Raw genomic sequence first — 27,438 nt, forward strand, 5'->3', positions numbered from 1 at the left:
GAAACGCTTGAAAGTTGTAAATAACGTGCGGTTTACATCGTGACGTTTTGTAGGTTTGTTGCCACGTGGTGTGTTGGTGAGCGACGCGTGCGCTGCGGGGGTCGACAGGAGTTGCCGCGCATGCGCGTTGTGCAAGCTGATACAAGAAGACAGAAGCGTCAATGCAAAGATTTTCTTGAATTATTATTTATCTTTATTTCTAGTGTTAATTATATGTATTTTATATGAAAGTAGAACAGATTATTATATATCGACGACAGTTTCTGATGCTATTTATAGAACTATACGGTTGGCGGCAGGCCAAAGAGCACAAAGAAGGTTTTGCCTAAAAAAATGCTTACAAGATTTCGATACCAATTAAACACACCACCAAAGTAGACCGCAGGTGTGGCGTTAGCATTATATTACAGCTTTGAAACCTGGAATGTTGATTTTCCATTTGACAATCAATCGACTTGCCGGACGACTGTATCGGCTTACCACGATATATCGAATGAAACGACTAACGTAAAGATTCTTGCGGCCGCAGTAGTGGTATTTATTCTTGGATTGAATGCTCGACAACGCGGAAACGCATAGTTGTTGGTATTTTATACGCTTCCTTCGTTTTAAAATATCGAGATGTTTTATTTTTGTAAAATGTACATTTTATCCTTTTCGAATTTCATATGAGAATTACTGTACAATTTCTTATTAATCTAAAATAAAATTTTCTTAGTAATTTTAGTTTTTTTTTTAATATCATTGTAATGAAAGTATAAAATCTAGTCAATTATTATTTTCAAAAGATTGTTCATGTCTTATAGTATCGGTATGATAAGCTTTTGACAGTATTTTTTCTGTTTATTTTATTAAAATAACATTTAAGCTAGCATATTTATGGCCGGAGCTGTGTACATCTGCAATAGGCAAACAAATTTATATTTGTACATAGTAAGACAAGGCTAATATAAACATTTACTACGTTTTACTGTTAGCGTGCCTGTTTAACATAAATAAATAATAAAATATATTACAAATTGAAATTCAATTATAAAACGGTTATCTAAAAAAAACACTTAAAATTACATTTTATTCTGTTACAATGAAATTTGCGTGCTATTTTATTACATTTTTATTTACATTTATTTGAAAAAGAAAAGAAGTGTACATGGCTCAAATACAATTATAACGGATTATTTCAAATAATTTGTTTATCAGTAATAAAATAAAATCTGCGATAACAAAGCATTTGCATTACACGTTTTGGTGCATCATTAAAATAGTCTGTTATAATTAAATAACACGTTATAACGTTAATTGGAAATACTTTATATTTAATGGAATCAGGCGTTACCTTATTTTATGTTATACCGATTAGTGTCTCTGTGTTTGGCACTAATCGGTTTAACATAACTCCTGAATTTGCCCCGTGGAGGGGTGAAACACGTGTTGAGATATTTGACGGTGGCGTTTGTGTGATTCGCATTGTTTGTACGCACGCACTTATAAGCGGGCTGGCGGGTGGTGCATTTGTTGCACGACTACAATTGCATGTGTGGAAGTGGCTAAATATTCGTCCTTTTCTTAAATACTTTATAATCACGCTATGTTTGCAGGTCCTAGTCCAGAAAATTTAAGTACCAGCGACGATGTGTTTTACGCGCTATATCCTGCCTATCGCCACTTCATTGCCTGCCAATTCTTTGGGTTGTATCGATAATATTCATCCTCGATTCGATCCTGTAGAGATATATCGAGCATAGACCTCTCCATGGCGAGTTGACTTTGAGCTTGCCAACGAACCCCAAATTTTCTATTTAATAGTAATAAGAAGTTCATTTAAACCGAGGGCTTAGACCAAATCTCGAAACAAAGCGATAATATGAGTTGGCGCGAGCGATTCCAATTACCCTGATTAGAAAAGTGCGAGCGCCGTAACCCGAGACAGATTGTCTTAAATTCCACCTAATGAAGCCATTTATTCGATAAACGCCTCGCATGTTGACACACGGCTTTCTAGACTGGCGAGCAAGAAATATTTTCTCTATTTTCGTACACACGTTTTGTTTTTGTTTACTACAGCTTCTGATAAAAGATTTGTTTTATTAATTCTTACATTAGTACAAAATTATAGCTAAGTCCAACTACATTTAAGGAATATGATGAAATTACAGATATAAAAATTATGTACAAAAATTGCTTACTTTATAAACAACTTACAGTAGATAACCTGACCCCCATCCTCTGGAAACTTTTGAGCTTATATAACTACTTATGTTATAGCCCACATTGTACAGTCAGGTATTTACAAACATAAAAACACAAACGTACCTATAATCGCACATACTCCATAACACACACACACACACACTCACACACTATAATTCATATTAGTTTTGGCAAACCAACAATGTATGGTGATTTTTACACATAACACCTTAGGAAGCTAGGAGAGGCTAAAAATCAGCAATGCTCGGAACTACCGCCTGGAATAGAACAAGTTGTGTTTACAATTATTTATATTATATCCTATATATAAAAACTAGTTAGTAGTACAATATCATAAAACAGTATTTTTGTCAAAATAAAAGTCGATTTTGGCTTCGTGCGGCTTAGACAGCGATCCGTGAACAAAAAAATTACTCTAGACTTATTCCAGTAAGTGTTTGGTGCTGGGAAGGGAATGTTGTATAGGTTAGCAAAGCGAGGACTTCTCGGTGATCGGATGCGAAACGGGCCTATCCTGACCGTCTTCACTTGAATGTAGGCGAGGCGGTCCCGGTCTTTGGTGTCGTGAATACAGAAAAAGGATTGTGTGGTGCATATTGCACGCCGGGGGCTCGACATGTGGTGTCCCAAAAACGTAATCTATCTAATATCAAACGCAATACAGACATATCAATTACCAATTCTTTTGTTTTATTAAAACTTAAACGTTAATAAGTTATTTTAAATGTACTTTTTGACTGAAATCTTGATACGCTTTGTACGTATTTTTTATACTTTGGAACTTAAATATTTCTCCATTAAAGTAAAATAAATAGATAATTAAATCGAATATGTTACAAGAAGACATCTTTTTGACAAATTTACCTTTTTTATGATTTAGCATTAAGGAAAGCAGAGAATAAACATTTTACGGGGTATCAATACCGAAGGACATTTAAATGTTTTCAAAGTACATGCAGTAAGTATTTTGAATAATGTACTAACATTCAGTTTAACTTTAAACTCTACGAGGATTTTTTTTCTAAGTACGCTTAATATTTTACAAGATATTCCAGCTCCTGTATTATTGGGACAATAGCTTATTGAAATTGATGCTATGTAAATTGTAAAAGTATTTTAATAATCGTTCACAATCTATTTTAACTCTGTGTCCAGGAATTCAAGCAAATCACGCAACAAGAACAATCGGCGCACGAGTTTTTTCTTATGAAAATAGATTTACATAAATTTTTTTCTACCTAACTATGCGTTATGATTTGTCTTTAGCTTTAATTCATAATAAATTAACAGTTTTTGTTTTAAAATTTATAAATGCTTATGCACGAAAGGATTGACTTTTTAACTTGACAATAATGGGGCTTAGTAACCTAGCAACTACCACTACAAATAATTCTATGTGTCTCCTCTTTTAAATAACTTTACTCCTAAATATATGTTACTATCTTAAAACATTTTATTTTTTATGGTTTATATTTTAAACACTGCCACTATTTACTTTTCAAAACTGTTATTCAAACCATTTAGTACTAAAAATCTGAAAGAATTTTTAAAGTATTTATCTTGTCATTTGTATGTTATTTTAGGTCGGTTTTTAAATATTTTAATATAATTAGAAAATATGAACAATAAGTATACTACCATTTCCTTAATAAAGATTTGTATGTTTATTATGAAAGTAATAATAATTGAATAGCCGTGTTACTATTATATAAATAAAAATACAGATTGAATTCTCACTTTTTTAAAAGTGTATATAGATAATAATACACGAATACAACATAGAAAGAAAGATGCGGTTACTGTAAGGAATAAGCTAGGATCGTATGTTATAGATACTTCCGTTGTAGGCACGGAATGACATAACTTTTAACGTAAAGACAAATACCTCGTTCGCCATAGTCAAAACCTGTCAAAAAAGTTTACCAAAATTTAATGATGTGTAAACCAAATGAACCTTAATTGAAGACGATCTGTAAAATTGAAAGCTTTTATCTGTACAGTTAAAACATCGGCACAAAATCCAACAAGTAAGATACGCAATCTATTACAATTAATAAACGCCAACAATATTTGGGGATTTGTATTTCTATCATTTGTAACGATACTCGAATGAAATCTTAATTGTAAATCTTATTTAATCAAAAGTAATTACGAATAACAACCCTACTTTCGATGTCTGGCTGTGTGGCAGATAGTAATTTATGGTTTCCTCTATTAGTTTCCTAATGGCGAACGATGTTATTAAATTATATATATTGCTGTTACAGTCGTATGATAAAAACAGGTAGTCATGTTATTCATTCGTTTCACATATTATTAAGATTGTTTTATATCTCGGTTTTGAGCCAAAGCATTCCATTTCTATTGTATTTCCAACAAATTTCAATATCTTACTTCAACCGGTTAGTGTAGCCACGGAGAGTACTATGCCAGGAATTTATATACGAAATTGAATCAGGAATAACAAGATTAGTAGACAAACAAAAGTAACCGAAATAGCTCTGCAGATTCGTACTTTGAAATAATGGCGTACGCCCATATGGCACATATAACCATTGTAACTTTACAGTTTAGGACCACAATAAACGCAGCGTGGGCTATAAGGTAGACAGACTTTGTTAAAATCCTCGGGACGCTGAATGCAGATCGCTTCCAACTGATACTTTTGGAAACCTAGGAAGTAGGCCTATGTCAAATAATATGTATATAAACGGCTTACACAACCCACTAATAGCATTTATATGGTTTTGTTTATGTCTGTATACTTTTTGTTTTATTCTTTAATGTATATGGTGATGACGAACAATTTCAAATAAAAAATAATAATTGTAGATTTAAAATTTTAAAGTTAGGAAAATTTGTCTATATTTCTCATCGACACGCCATTTTAAAATAAATTATATCAAATAAGTAAAAGATGATGATAATGCCAATCTTATCGCAAACGATTATTTTTTTCTAGACAACAATTAGAACGAGATGTTTAGTAAAAAAATAAAGCAAGCAGCTATCAAATAATCGAAGAGTATGAAAATGGAGGTACATACATATTATAATTACTTATAATACATATGTCCATCGTAGAAATTATACGCTGTATTATATAAAATATAGCCATAATTGCTGAGTCCATAGAGGACAAGGAGGATCTAAAATAAATATGTGTGATGTCCATTGTCCATGTCATTCCTGCTCCAGTAATAAGCCGGAGGTGCTACGCTCGAAGTTTTCGACGATGATATATACCTCGGACATACCGTCCAACTTTTAGAAAGAACTCTTTCTTTTCGGCAGGGCAACGTTCGTTAAGGTCCAAAATATTTTATCGTCCAAATATCGCAGTTCCAGAGGACGGGGATCTTTTTGCAGTGTGAGTTGCCGGTGACGACTCACGGATCCGAGACGTAGTCCTATAGTAGCTTTAAATTTCTACGTAGACCTACAGTGAGCTTCAAAAAGTCACCCAAAGAATAATAGAAAGTTCTGTGCTCGGAGTTTCGTTGAGAGATGAAATCATAAAAGAAGAGATCCGCAAAAGAACTAATGACTATTTGTCTGAAGTAGCAGTGGGCGAAGCAAATAGCTTGTGAAACCGATGTCCGCTGGGGCCGAAAGATTTTCGCGTGGCTAGCACGAGCCTGTAGACGCGACGTGGATAGGCCCCACGCTAAGTAGACCTATGACAAGTGACAGTATACTGGCAGTGCAGTACCGGTCATCGAGGCGAAAATATTCTTTGAATGCAAATAACCCGAAATAATTATATTGTGTACTTTAATTTAATATAACAGGGAATTTATAAACTTTTCACGTAATATTAGAGTACTATAAAAACTCGAACGAAATTCTCGAAAATTAACAAACAGCAAGCGAACAAAAAAGGCGGTAGGCGAAAGTACAAGAAAAAAACATTTAAAAAAAGAACGTGCATTTATTCAAAACAGCCAGTACCTAAAACTGTTATTTATTTTTGTAAATCGACTGTTAGCGTACGTGGTGAAAATACTGTCTATTATTATTACCTCTGAAGTTATTTTTCTATACATAAAGATAAAGATTTACATGTATCGGATTCAATTAGAAGCAACGGCAAACATTACGTAGCCGAATAAAAATCCCTAATTACTTGCTCACAGCACGTAAGCGGTTAGCGTAGATCGTTATTTTTAATGACAGCCAGTGCAATTTGACATTTATGTCGCATTAAGGCGGGAAATCGGCGTATCACAAACACGATCGGATATACCATGTAGCATCGAATTAATACAGAATAAAAAGCAGAAAAAAATATATACATTTTTAAAGAAAGAATTTACTGTTTTAAATCGCAATAATTTGTATCGTAATTATTTAAAATATTTTGACAGGTAGTTTATTGATTGACTTAATTAAATTCAGTTTTGTTATTTGTATGTCAACATATTTAAATGTCGCATAAACAAATTCATGACTAATTTCGATACAATATTACGCTAGCTTTATTTTTTTTTATGATATTTTAGTTGTATTGCAGTAATATTAAATAAAGTGTAATAGAAAAAAAAATGGAATTTAATGTGAAATTTGTCGTCTTCACCACCACCATCATCACCACCAATATTCAGCTTCATAACGTGTATAGCTGGATATATGCTTCCTTAGATTTCTGCACTGGTTGGAAGCGGTGTGCATCTTCAGACGACCTTCACAGGGTAGATATTGCCGAAACTGGGCGCCAGTGTTAAAACTCGTTGTAGTTTATTTTACAAACTCTACTTCAACTTATATATAATGAGTATCTAAATTAATAGTTATATTTATTTTCATTTAGTTTCTGTATGCTACAAAGCGACTAGGCAGAAATTAGCCAAGATTACAACAGGTCCTATTGAAAATCTATGGCAAAGATTTATGGACCTCCTACGGCTTTAGTAAATAGTATATATACTGAGATATGACTAGAATCCTTGACAATGATATTGTTTAAAAATTTTCATATTTACTAATTTTTTCAATTAGAATTTTAACAGAATTGATTTTTTCATTTGAGCTATTTCTGACGAAGTGCTTAAATCGATATTGTTACACTTTTTAAAAGATGTTTTATTGTTGAGCTTCTTTCTGCTTCTACTGCACAATTATACACCTTGCGAAGCATAGGTGACTAAAAAAAATTACGATCAATAACAGTCCTGGTAAAAATTCCACTGGATCACCAAGACTGCCGCTTATATGTGAAATATTATATCAGGAGAGCAACCATAGTACATTCAGACAACTTATATATTTTAATATAATGCAACATGACTGCACTGGGTTTAATGCACGTTTTTATAAAACTGAATTTTTCCCGCCTCTGTCACAGCCACGAGGGCGGTATTAGGTTTCATTATTTTTAATTAACGTTAAGATGCAATTTTCATTTTTAATTGCAACTTATGCCACGTAATTCTCTGTATTGTTTTAAATTTAACAAAGTTTCAAAAGGATATATGTATACTTGGTGCAGTTCAATGCGACTATTGCAGTACATTGGATTTTGTCACTTTGATTCCCCGGCGGAAAAATTAAACACGTAATCCAGTGATAATTCTATGGAATGTACATACGCTTCGTGTCTATTTAATCATTCGTTCATCCATTATTTTATTTATCTATTTACTTCAAGGTTGTCACAGCTGTAAATTCACACATAAAATAATATAAACATTAACAGATACGATCAGCTAACTATATATACACATTATTATTATTACAAATTAAATTTTGGCTGAAGATAAATAGTAAAGAAACATATGATAGTGTATTGTAAAAGTGCATATTTTAAATTTGTGTGGAGTTGTTAATTTTTTTTTTTCAAATTCTTCAGTTAATTATCATCATTATTACAGCCTTAAGATGTCCATAAGCCTCCCTCATATAATCCCAACAGTACAGAATAGAAGCAACCTACACAAGATTTTTTTTTAAAACTGTTTCCCCCGTCTTATTTTCGGGACAGGAACGTACACCCTCCTACTTTCACCTTTCCTCTCTCATCCTTCACAATATCTATCATTCAGCATACATTCAACATACAGCATTCAGCCACATTACATTTACGCATCGCCTCCCATCCCTCGCCACATTTTCTGTTACACGGTTTTGCTTTGTCTAGTTACGTCACACCACCAACAAAACCACATGAAAATATGACGGCTTTCCACCTCTTCCAAAAGGGAATCAATGTTGCCGCAAGTAATGCTCCTATCCACCTACACAGGGTTATCTATTCCTCTAGGGGTGGACGTCCCACGCTCCGCTTACCGATCCGTGATATCCATTCTAATAAAATCAAGGCCCCAGCGGACATCTATCCAGCGAGAAATGTGGCCTATACACTGCCATTTGCACTTATCAGTGCTATGCTATATTTGTAAGCATGATTCCTTTACGTATCCTCTTACTTCTGATTCCTTGATCATAGCCTCGCATAACCCCCTCCATGGCTCGCTGAGTGACTCTGCGCCTGTGGCTCGGAGTGAGAGACCTTTCTTTGTCATAAGTAATCTCTGGTATGCTATGTGGCCTGTTGTATGTGTAAGTTACAGGTAATAAATAAACAAAGCGAACTTTGGCCATTCATTTGTTGAACTATTATTATTGTTTTTTTTTTTCACAATATGGACTAATGAAGTAAACTCGGAATATCTAGTAAAAATTAGAGTAATACCGAGATCCGAGATCAAAATCACGGACGCAGTTTGAACAATTGTTCGTCTGAAGTGATAGCGGGGGAAGTATATAACACGTACATTTGTATGTAATAGATTTAGGCGTTATCTTGCGGAAGTCCATCCTAAGAAAGGGACTAATATATAGCTGCTTCCTCTGTGCAGCAGTAGTCGTGCAATGAAGTACATTTGACTGTTCATCTAGAGGTAGTAAACGCGGCGTGGGTACGCCAACTAGGTGATCCGATGACGTAGTTATGGTTGCGGGAAATCGGAAACGATCTTTGGGGAAGGACTTTGCCTTACAATGGGCGTCTATTAATTGGCATAATGATGATGATTATATAGGAGTTTGAATTTAAGTAATCTTGAGCCTATTGTTTATATTAACGATATTTAGCTTATACATTTTAATCAAGTTGGATAGGTACGCAAATAAGCTTCACAGGAAACTCAAGCCTCGAGCTCAAACACTAGACTTAATCCAGATTTACGCACAAAACGGGTGGGCTCTCGCGCTTAGCGCCGCATTTCAAGCTATCCAAGTTCATTTGCATCGAAACAAAGTCATTCCGTTCTACAACTTTGAATCCCTTCTAAGTGAAGGTAAATTCTTCAACGCCGCGCCTTGCCAGTCGCTTTGGCGAGGCGGCCTTTTTGCGAACGTTGTTCTCTTGTATACACAGTATTAGAAACATTTGTAATATATTCAAGGATAATATTGTATATACAGGTGGATTGATCATGTAATAACTTTATATGGGTATTTAAGTACAGCTAAAAAGCAAGAATTTAAACCTATATAAAGTGATCATGCTGTAGTAACTGCAAAACAAAGTCTGCATGGATAGATAGTAAACAATATTTTTTAATATGTTATAATTACGTCATGTGTTATTTCAGAAGCAGATTTTTGGATAGGTTGCACTATACATGAGCTATTTATATAACCCTTTACCACACATAGTCAATCATCCTGTACAAAGGATGAGTAGCTTGTAATTTGTAGTAACGTTTCTTTTTATTCTACATTCTTTCAAGCTTACGTCATCAATATCATCACCATGTCGTAAGCAGAATGTCAGCCGTTGATTATAAGGCTCTGTTATAGCTTTCCAAAGGGATAAATTTCAAGCGACTAACATCCAATGTCTCCCGACAACTTGAAAAAGGTCTATCCATCTTGTTTGAGGATGTTCTATACTATGTTTGACGGTTCGTGATAACCACTCCAAAACCTAAAGGTCCCAACAGCCATCTGTTTAACTTGCCAATCCACTGGGTAATGTCAGTTATTTTCGTTCATCTACGAATTTCCTCGTTCCTAATTCTATCTCTTAGAGAAATTTGGAGCACAGCCCTTTCCATGAATCGTTGAGTAACTTTGCTTGCTATTGAAGCCCTATGTAAAAGACCACGAACTTCTGATTAATAAGTATTAAAAATATTGATTTGTTTATTATAAGTGTCTGTTCACGCAGACTTTGTACTGCCAGAGGTAATTGGACAGATGCATAGCAATAAAAAAAGATTCATTTAACATATTTCAAAGTAACCATTTATTTTATGCAAGGCGATTTTAAAACATAAACAATCAACCTGAATATTATTTAATTGGATCTTATAGAACGTTTCGGCGATTTTCGATGAGTCATTATGACATGTAGTGTTTGTTTATTGAAATGTTTTATTATTAAAAAATATTAAATAATTAAATATTGTAACTAGGAGCCGGTAGACGCGACGTGGGTTGGCCCTCTCTCAGTGGACCGACGACATAATCAAGGTTATGGGAAGTAACTGGATGCGAGGAGCGCAAAATCGGTCATCGTGGCTATCTTTGTGCGTCATTTGGCGGTTATGTTGAAATATTTAAAATAAAAATTGGATCAAAGAATTGAAATGTCTCTTACACGTAATTAAGCCTGAAAGTTTATTATTAGTAATTGTTTCTGTATTCTAATTATCCAAGGATACTTAGGATTTTGTAAAAGTAAACTTCTTTAATTGTAACTAATACAAAATTCTCCAATTGGAAGAGTTATTCGATCGAGTCAATCTGTTTCACAAATGCTATTAATGTTTATTTTTCATTTTTCCCGTTCGGATACGCGCTCTGTAGAGAAACGAAAATGCACGAAACATTGTTTGTTTTCTCTCCACTTTTGTAGGTTGATTTAAAATTCCGTGAACAGTCTCGATATGGGTGTTATTACTCGGTATTCTGTGATCCGTTTAGAGTAGCTTGCGCCAAGTGTGCACTCCATGCAGATCGCCGAATTCCAACTCACGCAAATTTTACTCGACCCAAAATCCTATTGAATGTACTTATTACTTTGCTTAGATGTTTTTGAAATGTCATTCGTATTTATTAAAGAAAATAGAAAACATGTTATTTTTATATATATAACATAACATGTTAAGTAACTTTAAAAGAGATTGCGTGCTATATTTTTTTTTATATAAACATCCGCTTTAACTCATGTATACTGATCACCTATATACATCGTTAGATGAATAACAGTACAACCCAATTTGATATAAATTGAAATCAATTAGAGCTCTTACAGTGACATAGTTCGGGATAAAGAAAAGAGTTTCAAATGCTTCCGGATAAAGATTCCTCAGAAAACTTAGTAATTTTTTTTATTTCAACTTAAACGAGGTATTACAGGCTACCGAAATCGCTATACCACGCCACAGGTGCAGCGAGTGGTAGTATGGGCCGCTCCATATCGTCAGTTCGACTTTAACACTCACGGCAATGGCACTCATCTATTTTCCTTAGAAATAAAAATAATTCATGGTCATTTTTTAAATCACATAGGTCTTCCACACATTATTTTTTTTTTCATTTGTATAACAAACGTTTATTGTAAAAGCTTATGAGTTTTCTCGAGAAAAAATCCTAAATGGGGTACTCTTCCAAACTTGAAGCAACGCACATTAAACATTTTAGAACAGACGGCTTGAGGTTTGTCTATCTCCCCATCCTGCCACTGTCTCGTTTTCAGAAGGCGACTGACATTTGCAGTCACAATGTTATTTCTGCTTGAGGTTTGTGAGCAGTGGCACAAAGGGGGCGTACTGGCAAAACGTACACGAGATATTAAAGAACAGATGGTTAGACGTTTATCCATCTTCAATGTCCTTTCGCGCACATACTAGATGACTAACATTGGTATACCCACTATAGTAGCCGCCTGAGATTCCTGGCCAGAGATGGGAAGGAGCCGCTGAGATGCGCATGAGATATTAAAGAATAGGCGGCTTGACATTTGTGTACCTGCTTCGTCCCACCAATTAAATAATTAAGGATAGAAATGCTTTAGTGGACTTGTAAGTCCACTATAACCAAATATTCTTAAATATTCTGCTATTACTGCGGCATTATAGGTTTAACTGTGGTCCTTTAAAACAGATTTCACATTACGCGATTTCTCGTCATGACGAATGAGCTAACTATGGCCTAGGCCTTGCAGGCCTTGCATCTTGGGTATCTATCGGCTAACATACTTCTGATGATGGTGATTTTGTTTCTTATATACCAAGCGTTCTCCTCCATAAGTTTTTTTGAGGCGTTATTGGGAACCCCTCGGACACCCTACGTAATTTTTGGAAATATGACCTTTTGTATTTAATATTTTTTTCCTTTTGTTGTCATTCTCTTCTATCGATCTTCATATTACCATTCATTCATTATGTATCATACGTCACAAAATCTTACATTCTCTTTTTATCTTAATTTCCTTCTGTGCACCGCCTCTCTTCAATTATCACAGTACAGGGTTTTTCTAACAGTTTATCACAATATTTCTTATTCTCACGAATTAATTTTTATTTCTATCATATCATATTCTATGGTACTCACAACTATTCTTTATTTTTATCCTTTATATATATCTGCTTACCTGGCCCTATACTAATTCTAACTTTTATTCATCCAAATAACATTTTCAATAACCACCCTGCAGTAGCCGAGGCAAGTTACTCTGCATCCTTCACCTTTTCGTCTATAATGTTGAAGTTGACAGAAGAGACAATGCAGGCAGCTTCTCACTGGTACTATTGGAAATCTTTTAGAAAGATCTGGTCACTGTGATCGGCAGTGGACATCCTTTTGCTTAATTTATAATATTATGTACTGTGAAATTAATTTTAATTTGTACAGTTTATAATCTATTTTGCGTATGCACATTGTCTTCTAAAATTATTTGTTTAGTTACGTACAGGCCTTTCTATGCTCTCTATATGGAAGTATATAGGCTGATTGAAGATAGTTACATATAAGTTTTTAAGAGAAAATATTTTTGTTTGCTTTTAATAAACGTATATTACTTATTTACATTTATTTATTACACAGCCTACTATTTTTTAATGGCCTCTGTTATTGGGGACCTCTCATACAACCTTTCTTGTTGTGGGATAAGGTTTGATATTCTTTAATGAGTATTTTCACATAATTTTCTTTTTATTTCTGTACTCTTCTATCATTCATCGTATAGTTTATCTTTCACCTTCTTTTATTCTATAATTTTCTATCATTCTCTTTCATTTTTATTTTCGTTCATTCATCGCTTCACTTCCTTCGCCTTGTTCCTCAAATATCACAGATCCTGGTTATTACCACATATCTTAACTTTAGTTTATGTTCATATTTTACTATATTATATTCTTATTTAACCCTTAATTAGGCGCATGGGGTCAGCGCCGCTTAAAATTCAAAAATTAATGGCTTACAGTCTTCAGAGCGTACTAACGCTCTTTCTAGCTTCCTCACTCCCCCCGGGGTACGCAAATTAGTCACATCCAGAACATTAACGCATGTGCATGCATCGCTGTCCTTTAGAGAGCTGACCCCATGCGCCCAGTTACGTTCCATTTTTTGGCAAAGGTAAGTTTTTACTTTTGTGATTTTTTTTGTGTTTATATTAGTATATTGTTTACTATTTATCTTTGTTTGTGTGTATTTTGATACGGTATGATTTCTTTATGTATTTTTGAGTTTTTTTCTACGCTTTTTCTTTTTTTTGAATTGAAATGCCTAACGACAAATAAGTATTGCAATGGCTGGATGAAGTGCTTGATGAAGAGCAAGATGTTGCTAGTTCGGATTCGCAAGACGAAACTTTAAACGATGCTGTCATTGAAAGTGCTCATAATTCAGAAAGCGAGTTTGAACATATCCAAGACATCCCGTATCAACGGAAGATAATTATTTTTTATCTCGACATACTCAGACAAATGGCCCGAAAGTGAAATGGTGTAAAGTACCACCATCGAACGCAGTAAGGACTCGAGCACAAAATATTATTTTACATTTACCTGGAATATAAACATATCTGGCATCAACCCATTTGTCATACACAAAGCGAATACTGAGAAGACTTTGACATATACAAGACGGATTTTCTTGAAGAAAATAGCTGCGGTATTTGTGGAGGATCACCAAAAACATCGCATACAACTACGTGATGTACCAGCGACAACAAAAAAACGGCTCAATGAAGTTTATAATGTGAACAAGGCGGTTTATCAATCGACAGCTAAGCGCGGGGGCTGTTCATCATGTCCTAGAAAGGACGACAAAAAAGTGCCAACAAAATGTTTCAAGTGTCGTAAATTTATTTGTCAGCAACACTCAAGGATTTACTGCGTCGGATGCAGAACAGAAGATTCCGCTGATGAGGCTGAATAAACTTTATTTCTTAAGTTGATCTCGGCTATGCCAAAAAAATTAGGTTAAAGAGAGGTTTACTGTTTTTGTTTTTTTTTTTTAATATTTTTAAACTCATAGTAAGTATTTGTTTCTTAAAGTTAAGTATATTAAAGAATATTAATTAAGTTAATATTATATAATATTATATAATAATATATAATATTAATAAAATTAAGTTAAGTATATTAAAGAACTTTATTAATTACTATAGAAATCCATTAAGTTTTATTCCTTTTTGATACTCTTTTCCCAATATTTTTTGGGGTCATTTAAGACCCCATGCGCCTAATTGAGTGATTTTCTTAATGCGCCTAATTAAGGGTTAATACACAGCATACTTTCCTTGAGGTTAGTTCCTTAGTTAGGCCTCAATCATATCTCCATACGGAGTAGTATGAGCAAAGTATTTGAGGTTAGTCGTACAACACCTTTTCGTAAAACGCGACTATAATTAACCACGTTGTATGGGTTTTTGGCAATGACCACTACCGGACATAGTATCCATACCTCATAAATATAAGTAAGACATACTTTCTACAATCAATCGAATGTCATAATAATACAAAATATTAACAAAAGTACATTGTACAGATAAAAACAAAATTCTGTATAGTACAAACTTCCCACGTACTTCTCTTTTTAATTTCGACCTTATTATGTTTCTGTATATTATTTAATATTTTTCAAATTTGTATACATTTTCATTACAAAAGAGAAAACATAGGGTGATTGGTTATAGACATAAGTTATAAAGATCTATTTTCAATAATCCTTCGCAAAATTATAAATAAAGTATGTTATATTAATTAATTTTTTCTATAGATACGCGATAAGTCAATTTCTGACATTACAGACACTGTTAATAAACAATGATTAATTTAAATAATTGGTAATACGAATTTTGAAAACTCTTTTCCTTACTATATTATCATTACGTTAATTATTATTTTTAAAATATTTTATTTTTGGATAGTGTGCACCAGGTTTTATTTGTATAGCTATACACTCACCGATTTTAAGCTTGTACACATATAGCCAATCATCATGTACAAAGGATGAGCAGCAAATAATTCGAAATATGTTTTTTTTTAACTTGTACATTATTTCAAACTCAAGTCACAATTTTAATGATCATTTCAGCAGTAGTTAGTCCACAAAACATAGAACTACACCATAGTATTCCAAACTTTGTGTTCGACCTAAAAAGTACGTAATTATGAAATAAGCGTTCATTCAACGATCACACATCATTTAATTTTGAAACGTGAAAACTTAAAGTTAACTTTAATTAAATCAACAGCCTGTATAACATAATTTTCAAATTAATATATATTTTCAACGAATTTGATTAAAGAGAAATTCTGTAGATATTAACGAAATTACAATAAACTGTTAAATAAATATAACCTTTGTTCATTTCATCGTAAATATCCGGTAAAATACATTTTAATATATAATACGGAGTCAATCAGAGCGAGGGTAAAAACAAACAAACCTAAAACAACAAATTTGGGGAAAAAGGAAATTGAATTGTTCTAGTATAATAATGGATCCCTAAGACAACGCTGTTCAATTGAAAATATAGCCTTTGCGTAACGGTATCATATGTTTTATTCAACTTAGGTACAGTTCAGGAGTTTCAACTCACTGATAGAATACTAAAATATTTTCCAACTGTTACAAAAACCAACAAAACTTTTTCTTATCTCTTTACTGTTTGTATTTATTTTACTTTAGCTTACGACTACATAGTCGGCAATCCTACATACTATTAATAAATCACTTTAATTTATACTAAAACCTCAGTTCTATTCTAAAAAAATAAAAAAAACAATTTTACTTCCTTATTCACATTCTTTACTAGTACCAAAGTTGGGTTAATATATGTTGCTTATAGATATAAAAAAACAGATTCAATGTTATTATTAAGCACTTAAATCGTTATCACCGTTACATCATCTCTATTTTCATTTGCAAAGACGAACTTTTGAGTTTCAAAATTCAAAGTCATTAACGATTGAAAAGTGCGTGTAAATGCCTACTTCAATAAACATATTTTAAACTTGAATTTGTATTTCTTCCATAGAACGTCCGCTTCTTCGTAGGAAGTAGCTAGATGCAGGTTCAATCGGATATATTAGAAATATGGTAGGAAGTGCAAGGGAAAGTTCAGTAGTAAACGCCCAAAATGTGAATAGATGACGATGATTTACTGTGAAATTTGTAGCTTTTTATACAGATCGTAAACAATTTCGCTTACACACATTGTTATACTATCTTTTTATATTTTCATCATGACTAAAACGTCCGCACGAATTACAAATCAGGCACCATCTCCCCGCTCCCCAACCAACGGTTACGGAAAATTTGAAATCCGAATTCTGCCACCGGACATCCGATATAAGTTCTTTTATTTAAATTTAATTTACCTAGATATATATAATTAAGACATAATTTTTACGAAAACAAATCTGTTATACTATGATTTTATATAATTAACTTAGTCTAGACATTCTAGTTCAAAAAGAAAACGTTCCAAAATTGAATTGCTTTATTTATTTTTAAAGAAACATGTCTTAACAATGTTACTATGTGATTAGAAAAATAAAAACTAATTTTGTTCACTCACATTGATAGTAAAGCGCCTCTACCTTGTTTTTGAAACTCTGCAGTGACGAGCGAAAGAGACGGCTTGATATAGCTTTCATGTACACGAGCGGTGTGGAAGCGTTATTGCACCGGTAGTAAGGAGTGAAAGAGATCAATAATGAGAGGCACGAGGAGTTGAAAAGGGATTTCAGATTAAGGTCGTTGTCGAGTCAAAGATTAAGCAGACCTGCAAATTTATTATAGGTACATAATTGGCGGGAATGTATATATACAAACAATCGGTATGTACGTAACAAAGACCAGATAAAGTATAATAAACTATATACAAGAATTATTCTTAACATTATTTTACTAAAAGAAAAGTTTAATTAATTGAAAATATGACTGATACTAACTAACAATTCATAAAATAGTTTATGGTTTAAGTCACAATAATTTTATTTTATGTATTAACCAACATAGAGCCAAAACTTTAGTGAATATGATTCCATCATTTGAACCATATTTTATGAAAATAAACAGTGTTTGATAAATTAAAATGTGTTTGATGAGTTTTTAATTTAATTCTGGACTTAATTGTATATATTTAAAGTTTGATAACAAGAGAAATTGTCATGACTTTTTAAATTTATTTATGCTATTACATAAATTAATGAAGTTTGAGGTCACAAAATATAAACTTGCTTACATGTTAATGAATGAAAGTAAGTAAATAATTTAATATTAGATATAGGCCTCCCTCATAAAATACCTAAAGGCTGGTTGGAAGCGATTTGTATCCAGTGACTTCCGAGGACCTTAATAAGGCAGTTTGTCTATTTCTAAGGTGGATGTGGTTGTGGTGGATGTTTCAAAGGTGTGTGCTGGACCTTGGTCTCCACACTAGAAATTTGAAGCTTCAGCTGTTATCTGTTCTGCGCGATGTATATCCTGCCTACTGCATTTCAACTTTTTTAATTCATTGGACTAGATCGGCTACTTATTGACTAGATTTCAACCTGTACACTGATTTATCAAAGTATTTCTCAAACTTTATGACTTTATAATTTAAACAGAACATTTATTTGCAAAGTACAAATCAGCCAAGAACGACTTTTAAGAAATACTTTCCAAAATGGGGTTAAATTTGCGTTTTATCAAAATCCATATTTTTTCATTTTATCATAAACGGTTTTTATAAAATGACATTCATAAAGAAGCGGTCAGTGGACAACTGGTATATGTTAAAGGTTTTTTACCTAACGTACTGTCTTCGCTATGTGAGTATTTGACAACGAGTCTGGCCGGGCAAGTAGAGCTTACACTATGCCCTCAGTCACCGCCTGGGCGCCAAATGTTGTGGTCCGTATGCGAACTTACACGTCGTGCGCTCTCGTATTACGCGGCATTTTAAATCAAAGACGAAAGTTACATTGTTATTAAATATTAAAACCAGTGACTCAAAAATACTGTTATATTAATAAGTTTAAATACTATATTTTTTGTGAGTTTCAAAACAAACAGTGCTGTTTTTTTAGACGAATTGATGGAATTTTAATTGTGTGTACTATTTAGTGGATTAGTTCAGTGATTATAATTATTTCTTCACGTTGAAAAGGTTAGTAATAATTATTTTTAGGGAAAATGTTTTTGATGTAAAAAATAACAGTCTATTCTACAATCGGCTTTTAAGACTGCGCAGATAAAATATCTTTTAATTAAGTTCCAACACGCTTTTTATTGAATTTTTAAATTTATCAATATTAAGTATATATGTAAGTATTGCACAACTGTAAGCCCGACGAGATATATTTGGAAAGTAATGGATACAAAACTCAATAGGTTTCTAGTAAAATTATATATACTTTTATTTAAGATATTATTTCCGTTGATGACGGCATACTTGCATTTTTTTTATTCTAACAATAATCAGCAAGTACTTTATCCTTGTTTAAATATTACTAACTAACGAAATACTTTGTAACAATAATTAATTCAGCAAATACTTTTTAACTCCATCATTTTTTTATATATTTTTTATAAGCTTCAGCTTTAATAAACTTTTTTTTTAATTAGAACTATATCTTATTTTAATCTTGGCTAATGGTATCAATTTATTAGTTATAGTATAAAAAACAGTTTACAGTATATTTTTACTACGTGTTTATACATTTATTGTAGTAGAAAGAATTTTGGGTTAGGTTAGAAAAACCTTAGATGTGATACGTAATTAATGGTTTACAATTCATTTTATATTTCAATTAATTACGATAATAAAATGGTAGTTATCTTAATTTATATATGTTTTATTTATTGAGTATACGTTTATACGAAAATATAAGAACGAAGCGAAAAACATACAAATATATAATTGCCATTCTGATTACGTTTTATCATTTGCGAAAGTCATATGACTTTTTACATATACAAAACTTGAACCTAATGTGTCTGTACTAATTGGAAAATTATACATGATTTAGTCTTAATTATAGAATTTTTTATTATCTGTACCTTTATTTTGTACCATATATGAAAATATAGTCTAAAGAATAATTTTACTAGATAGAAATATTGTACATTTTTTATCTTGTTAATGTATGTTTTAATATAAATTTTGGTATTGATGGCTAAATTAGATAATTAATAATTTTATCTCATATATATCAAAAAAATTACTCGACAAAGTTTGGATTACATGTTTGCATAATAAATTCAATTAATTAAATGATTATTCTCAGACTTGTGCGGGACAATACTCAGCGGGGAAATATGAAATTATATATTCAGGTCGAAAAAGCCTGGAGGCGAACACATCATTTCCAATTTATGCTAATATATATAAAGTTATTACCAGTATAGTTATCCTTAGCAGATTTTTTTTTAAATCTTTCAATAGGAACTTTTTGCTCATGATCTTAAAGGTACACAAACGTGCTTTTGCCACTGGTTTACATTGTATATGATAATACTTTCTTGAAGTAGTAATAAAATAAATATCGATATAGTTCGGACGATTAAAAAAGTTCTATGACTGTTATTATTAATACTGTATTAATATTTTTTTTTGTTATAACCATACTTCTGTGGACTGTTTTTGGATTAGCATTCGGATACATTTTATTACTATAGACTAGGGTAGGTTAACCTGCGGCGCACATTCCGAATGTGGCTCTTTGAGAGATTAGTCGTAACTGTCTGTAAATTATCCCAGTTCCTTTTACAATTTAGTGTCATTATATATTTAATAAAATATTAACTAACCAGTATCTGAAAGAATTCTTGAGAAATACTGTAACCAACATCATATTTTGTTTTACTAAAAAAAAACTCAATTAAATTAATTTCTGGGAAAATATTTTGAATGCCTTTTAAATACTTATTTAATTACGGCTCGTAAAAAAACCGGTAGACGTATGTAGACCCTTCTGTAGGTATACGGACGTAGTATTATGGTCGCGTAAAGTCGTTGGATACGAGCAATGCACGACAAATCGTCGTGGTGATCTCTGTTAGAGGTCTAAGCCTTGCAGAAGTCTTTCATCAGCTGGTATGATGATGAAGATGGTTAAGATAACACTATCAATACCTCGATTCTGAATAGTAAATATTGTTTATACGACAGTGTGATTATGTGTTAATTTATATTTGTTTAACATAAATAAATACAATTATTTATGAACGTAACTTATTTATTGTAAATATCTTTTTCTTAATCAAATGATAAAGTGTTGTAGTCAAACCAATAATTGTTTTGTATACTGTAAATGTCAGCAGCGACCCCTGTATGCTATAAGATCACGCTGCGATCGTCAACTCGCCTGCCAAGCGGGGCGATTATATTCTCCCATAGATATCTTCGAGGGAGGCCTGTGCTTTGCAATGACCGTCTGTCAAAAATAGTAAATTCTAGCTAACCTTATTGGTTAGTCATGACATCGTAAGGATTCGTTTACATTAGTTGCAAATTTTACATATCGTTTATTATTAAAATATTAAAGGAAAAAATGTAGCACATACTTCTAACACTATACATATTGATTGGTTATCGGTATATTAGAAGCCTTTAAAGCTTTTACACGTATAACTTATACTCTTTATCAAGTACCAAGGCGAACTTAGTTCCGAAGGAGGTTCTCTACCTTTGGATGTTGCAGATATAAATTAAGAAAAGTATTTAAAATTAGCATATTTGACATAGATTTTTTTATTTAAATTTTGTTAATAATACTATATAACAAGAAATCTGGATATATTTTTGAATCACTGTCAAATCCGATAGTAAGAAACCTCCGAAAAAAATTATACTTTTTACTTTTTTAACAGTAATTTTTCTATTTTGTATGTCTAACACTGTAACTTTCATGTACCTTTAAAATAGAGCTTTACAAATTTTCCGGCGAAAAAATATATAGTTACCTATTTAAATTTGCGTATGAAAAGGCTGGTATTTACTTTTAGCATTACATGACCTGCAGTTGTTAAAAAATACACACTGTATGACAGTATTTTTTAAATTTCTGTCGACGAACGATGGAAGTTTAAATACAATATTTTTGGAGTAACAGAGTGGTATTTTTGTAGATGAATCTATGGAATTTTTATTGTCTATACTATTTAATGGATTAGTTCAGTGATCATAAAAATATTTACTTTGTATACAAAACTTTAGTAATAAATTCCACCTTTTCAATCCATAGACGCCCACTAAAAGCCTTTTTCAAAGATATACATAGGGGATATACTGAAATCGCCACGCTTGGCAAGCGGGCTTGCGATCGCAGTGTGGTATTATGGTACGCACAGGACGCTGTTGCCCATCTTTTGGAAACTTATTTGTGAGGAGAGACAATCCCATGTAAATAAAAAAAAACTCTTAATTATATTAAAAATAACCAGGGAATCGAACCCGTGACCTACGACTACATGTCTCCGTCTTCCACCCCTGGAGTACCAATGCTCAAATTGTTATAAGCAATTTTTTTCACATTAATATATTTTTTTATTTTATGTCGATCATGTTTTTTTTATTTAATGTTTAAATTTATCAATACATTTGTATATGTAATTATATATCAACTATAAGTTTTGCGACCAGTATTTTGACGGTAATATATAAAAAAATTAATAAGATTGTTTGAATAATTTCAGTCGATGACGTCATACTTGTTTTTCTTTGTTTGTCAGCATTAATCAACAAGTGTTCCGTCGTTGTTGAAATGCTTCAGGAGAGCATTTGTAACTTACGTATGTCGGGTTGAAATTCAGAAATTTGGATTTTTTATCGCTTCGTAATATATAAATATATTATATAAACTTATATAAACACTGACTTAAATATTTTGTTATTCGTTTCGGTTACTAACTTTTATACGTATATATATTTGCTTATTGTTAAACATCTTATTACAAAATACATATGAAGTCACTGGCTGTCTTAATTAAAATATATTTTTTAAAGTGATCAAATAAATAAACGTATAAAAAAATTAATTTAATAATCGATAAATACTGACGAATACACGTGTTACACAACAATATAGCGTGAACTTTGAAACGCGTGAATGTTACAGCAAACTGTCGCAAACGGTCAAATGCGCGTAGTTCAAGACAAACTGTCAAACATGCATAGTTTGAAGCAAACTGTTAAAAGCGTGTATTTCAATGCGAACTGTCAAATGCGCTTAGCTTAAGCCAAACTGTTAAACGCGCATAGTTCAAGGAAAAATTTCAAATGGAGGCAGTTCAAAGCAAACTGTCAATCGCGCGTAGTTCAAAGTATACTGTCACACACGCGAAATTCAAAATAATCTGAAAATACACGTAGTTCAATGCAAGCTGTTAAACGCGCGTAGTTCAAAATAAACTGTCAAAAGCGCATTATTTAAAGCAAACTGTCAAATGTGGCAAAGCCAACTATACAAAGTTTCGATAGTCATTATATTTTTATAATTTTTTCATGTTTCTGTTGGATTTTCTTATTTTTTAAATCAGCAAAGTATAATTAAACTTCATTCTAGTCATGACGTAACCCAGAGAAATAGATAGAGTTTAACTTTTGCATGTATATGTTTAGATTTTTAATATTCATGTGTCAAAATGAAGCGGGTGTTTATCCTATTGAGTGTTACCACATATTAAAATACGGTGCTGTCCAGTCGTTTGAAATATAACATCCTGCAACACCGCGTCTATGCTCGGTACCTTGACACATTAGATGGTATCTCATTAGCTCTGTAACTTTATTATACACAGAGCTTCTATCCGGAATAAAATTTACTACGATATTGCTATAAAACATTAATTTTAATTTATTTTGCAATACATCCATAAAAAAATAAATATTCGATTATTTATCTATACATAAGAGCTTTTCTCGAAAGTACTGATTTGTCACGATATTTCTGGAACCATAAAGTATTAAGACTTTTCGGTAGAAATATTATTTTTGTTGAGTAGAAGTCTTTAAAAAACAGATTTTTACGTAATTTCATCCGGAGCGCATTTATTAAGTTTGCGAAGCAGGCAGGCGCCAACTAGTAAAGTATGCATAAAACAATTATTTAAAAGCCATGTGTAGAAATTAATTGATATATTAGTTTCATTGACTATATATTGATACAAGGTGTACGCCGCATCCATCAGATCTTATTTGGAATTTGCGTGGAAAGCTTATATCCTGCATTGGACGTTAGCTCTCCTTACGCACTCTGTATTCTGAATTTTTCTGTTCACGTCATCGTTGTCAATTCTGAGGATTCTTTATCTTACGTATGATTGTGTATTTGAAAAAACTTTGATTTTGAAAATTTTGTTAGCCATAAATGAACTTATTTTCTTTGTCTGGCGATACAGTCGCTATAACAGGGTATTTCCCCGCATTTGGTCTAACAACTGATAGTATAGTGGGGTATAGTTTACGAGTCTTATTGGATGCTAATTGACACTGTACTAAACTTCATAATACGATTCACAAGCTTTTCCTTTCGACTAATTAAATTCATAATAAAATTAAAAAATCATACTGATTTTTTTTTCATTTAAAATATGGCTTACCTTGCAGGCAATTATAAAACATCAATATAAAAACTTTTACTTTACCACTACGATAAGACAGTTATGCACGCAAATAAGCAGGAAAAATATCGTCACTTGGTCTTTTCAAAAAGCTAATGACATTACATTACTTTCATTACAAGATATGATATATCTCGTGAGCATATGAAATCGGAGCCAGTTGTTCCCAATAATTTTAGTCATTTAAATATTTCCCGATCTAAAGCAAGTAGACGGTTTTTGAATTTTTTTTAATTTATTTAGTGGAGAGTATAGAACAGGATTCGGAAACTGTAAAAGCATATGTTCAATCGGTGAGGTTTTTTAGCTAATTTATGTTCTCAATATCTGATTGGTTTGTTCACTTATCAGTCAACTTTACGAATAGTTTATTATTGTAAATATTTTGCGGTGTAATCGTAAGTATACCTATTTTTATATTATACTTATTGCGGAAGAATTTTCGTGATTTTAATTTATATATTGTTTTTTTTTTCTTTCTTTGTTCTCATGTTATATATTTTGGTAATACAGTATGATTGGTTGTAGGTGTATAATATTTAAAGGGTTAATATGCAGCTCATTTGCCAACAAAAAGCTTTAAAGATCTATCACCTTTTTTCATTTGCCTTGTATAAAAACACTCTGATATGGGTGACATTAATTTTTCTTTTATCTGGTAGTACAGAGTCTTCAGAGATAAATACATAGATATACGTAGATTTTCTTATTATACCGCCTTTACGCTATTAATTATTTCATATATTAATTAAATGTATGATAATAATTAAAGTGTATATTCACCCATTTTAATATTTTACACCTATAACCGTGGCATGCGCGAAGATAAACTTGTCTCGCTAATGTGAGTTATACTGTCAAATTAAAATGAGCCCTCATAAAGAAAAACTCATCTAAAACACTGCCCACCTGAATTTGTAAGTTTTCTCACAAACCTCTCGTCGACAGTCCGTTATGTGCGAGTCACGTACCGAAATTATCTTTCAGCGACACAGTAATTTGCGAGGTGTGTGACTGACGTACACAAGGCAACACGTTTTGCGTGACATGTGCGGGGTACGTGCAAGCCGTTATGGTGGTAATTGTGTTTTGGGGAAGGGTGAAATTTGCACGTATGCTTCGCATCCGTACAGACTCATTGATTGCTTTTGCCTAGCCTACAGATCTAGCTACTTGTTAGGACATAGTTTCAACAGTAGTATGGTTGTCTTCTGTCAATTTTTTTATGTGAAAAACTAGCACCTGTACGTAATTGTATATAGCAATATTGTTTTTGAGCTTAGAGCCCATAACAAGTCTTCACTTATAGTACTAGGTGAGAAATATATAAGGCCGAAACTAAAAAGCCTTTCTATAATGTTTATAATAGAAAGCTGAAAAATTAATATCGTCAATAAATAGAACGGGGGTGGCCACCCTGCGGCTCGCGAACTACATGTAGCTCATCAGATATTTGTGGCTCATGATAAATGTAACCGAGTAAAATAGTCAATTTGTGTCCTTTTTATAAAAAAAAAATTGCCTTGAAATTCAAGCATCTGTCAGTATTAACTAACCAGCATCTGAGAGAATTATTCAGAAGTACTTTCACGGATTATTTATCAAATGATAAACAATTATCAAGATAAATAAAAAAATATTGGTTTAATATTTCATATTTATAACAATTTACATGCTTCGAATTTTAATTTATATGTTGTGAATATGATTTCTGTATTTTTAATAACTTTAAGCATACATAACTTTTAAGAACGTATTTAATAATGGCATCCGAAAAATAACAAATTTTAAAACATTGTTTGGACTATCTAGACATTTACCATTGAAAAAAGGCCGAAGATAAATAATGGTACTGCATTCTTACTGCGAATGAACTAAAGTCGTTAATAAGGATACGGAGTTCAACAATTCGATTCCATTAAAACGCATCATCCTTTCAGCTGTATGGGATAGGCTTTCCCCATATATGTATTTCTGAAAAGACCGGTTTTAAGAGACCTACTTTCAGTACTATAGTGTTTCGATGACCATAAAATGATCGCCTGTCTATTTTGTGACTGAATATTGTAAGCTGAACTTGTCCGTACTATATAGGCGCATACTTAGTTTAAACATAGTATATATTAATATCAAATACTCTAAGTATATCTCTTTGAAATATCGTTAATTAAAAAAAGCACTGTAAGGTTTCCTTTCGAGCATTACATGAGTAATCATTCATCCAAAAATAAACATTATTAAATTGAAAATGAAATTCTCCTTAAATTTTACAATCCATAAATACATCCAATTAGTCTATACCAAAGAATTCGTGTATCGTACGTAACAAAGGAGCTTTGAAGGTGTACTTTCAATAGAAATGATAGGATAATAACTTCCCTGTGCCGCGGCGGGTACCAGACCGTACGTTATTACAGATAACATATGAATCATTACGGAATTGCTCGAATATTTATTTACGGATTTATTATATTCAATATTTATTTTAGAATATTAATATTTATTTGCGATAATGAAACGTGGTCTCTCATTTCGGGCTACAGGGGCAAGCAGTCGCTCAAAGGACCACGGAGAAGGCTGTGATCGGGATTTCTTTAACAAATCAAATCAGGGATGTTGACATTCGTAGACGAACGGAAGTAAGTTGACGTGGTAGTTGACAGGCTCCATAACGCGTAGAACATATAGCCGTTGAGGTCTATAGTTTCTGCAGACGAGACTACTGGCCGTTAAGAGCTGCGTGGGACGTCTGCCCACATGGTGGACCGAGGACTTCGATCTTGAGAAGTCATTGGATATATGTTGTCTCCAACCTGACCTGTTATAATTTTTGGGGGAGGCCTATATCTAGCAACTGAAATGATACAAAGTTATAGATAGCACTGAATCATACAAAATCTCTGTTTTACTATTTAATATAACCTAAAGCGTGCACATAGAGATAAGCAGTAAATTGTACATGCCAAAACTCGAGATTTTTTTGACATAGATATAAACTTTATGTATATAAATGATTTTACTTTCACTAATAATTTCGTGGTAAATTGATGATTGAATTTTTACACGCGGTGTTTATATAGGTGGTTAAAAACTCGAAGTACGTCTGTTTTCACAACTGGCATATTATAATTTTCTTCACCTTCAACAGCTGTG

The sequence above is a fragment of the Battus philenor genome, unplaced genomic scaffold, assembly GCF_028537555.1.
Source record: "Battus philenor isolate CCGP_79_NKW_IND1 unplaced genomic scaffold, ilBatPhil1.0.hap1 SCAF_25, whole genome shotgun sequence".
NCBI lineage: Eukaryota > Metazoa > Arthropoda > Insecta > Lepidoptera > Papilionidae > Battus > Battus philenor.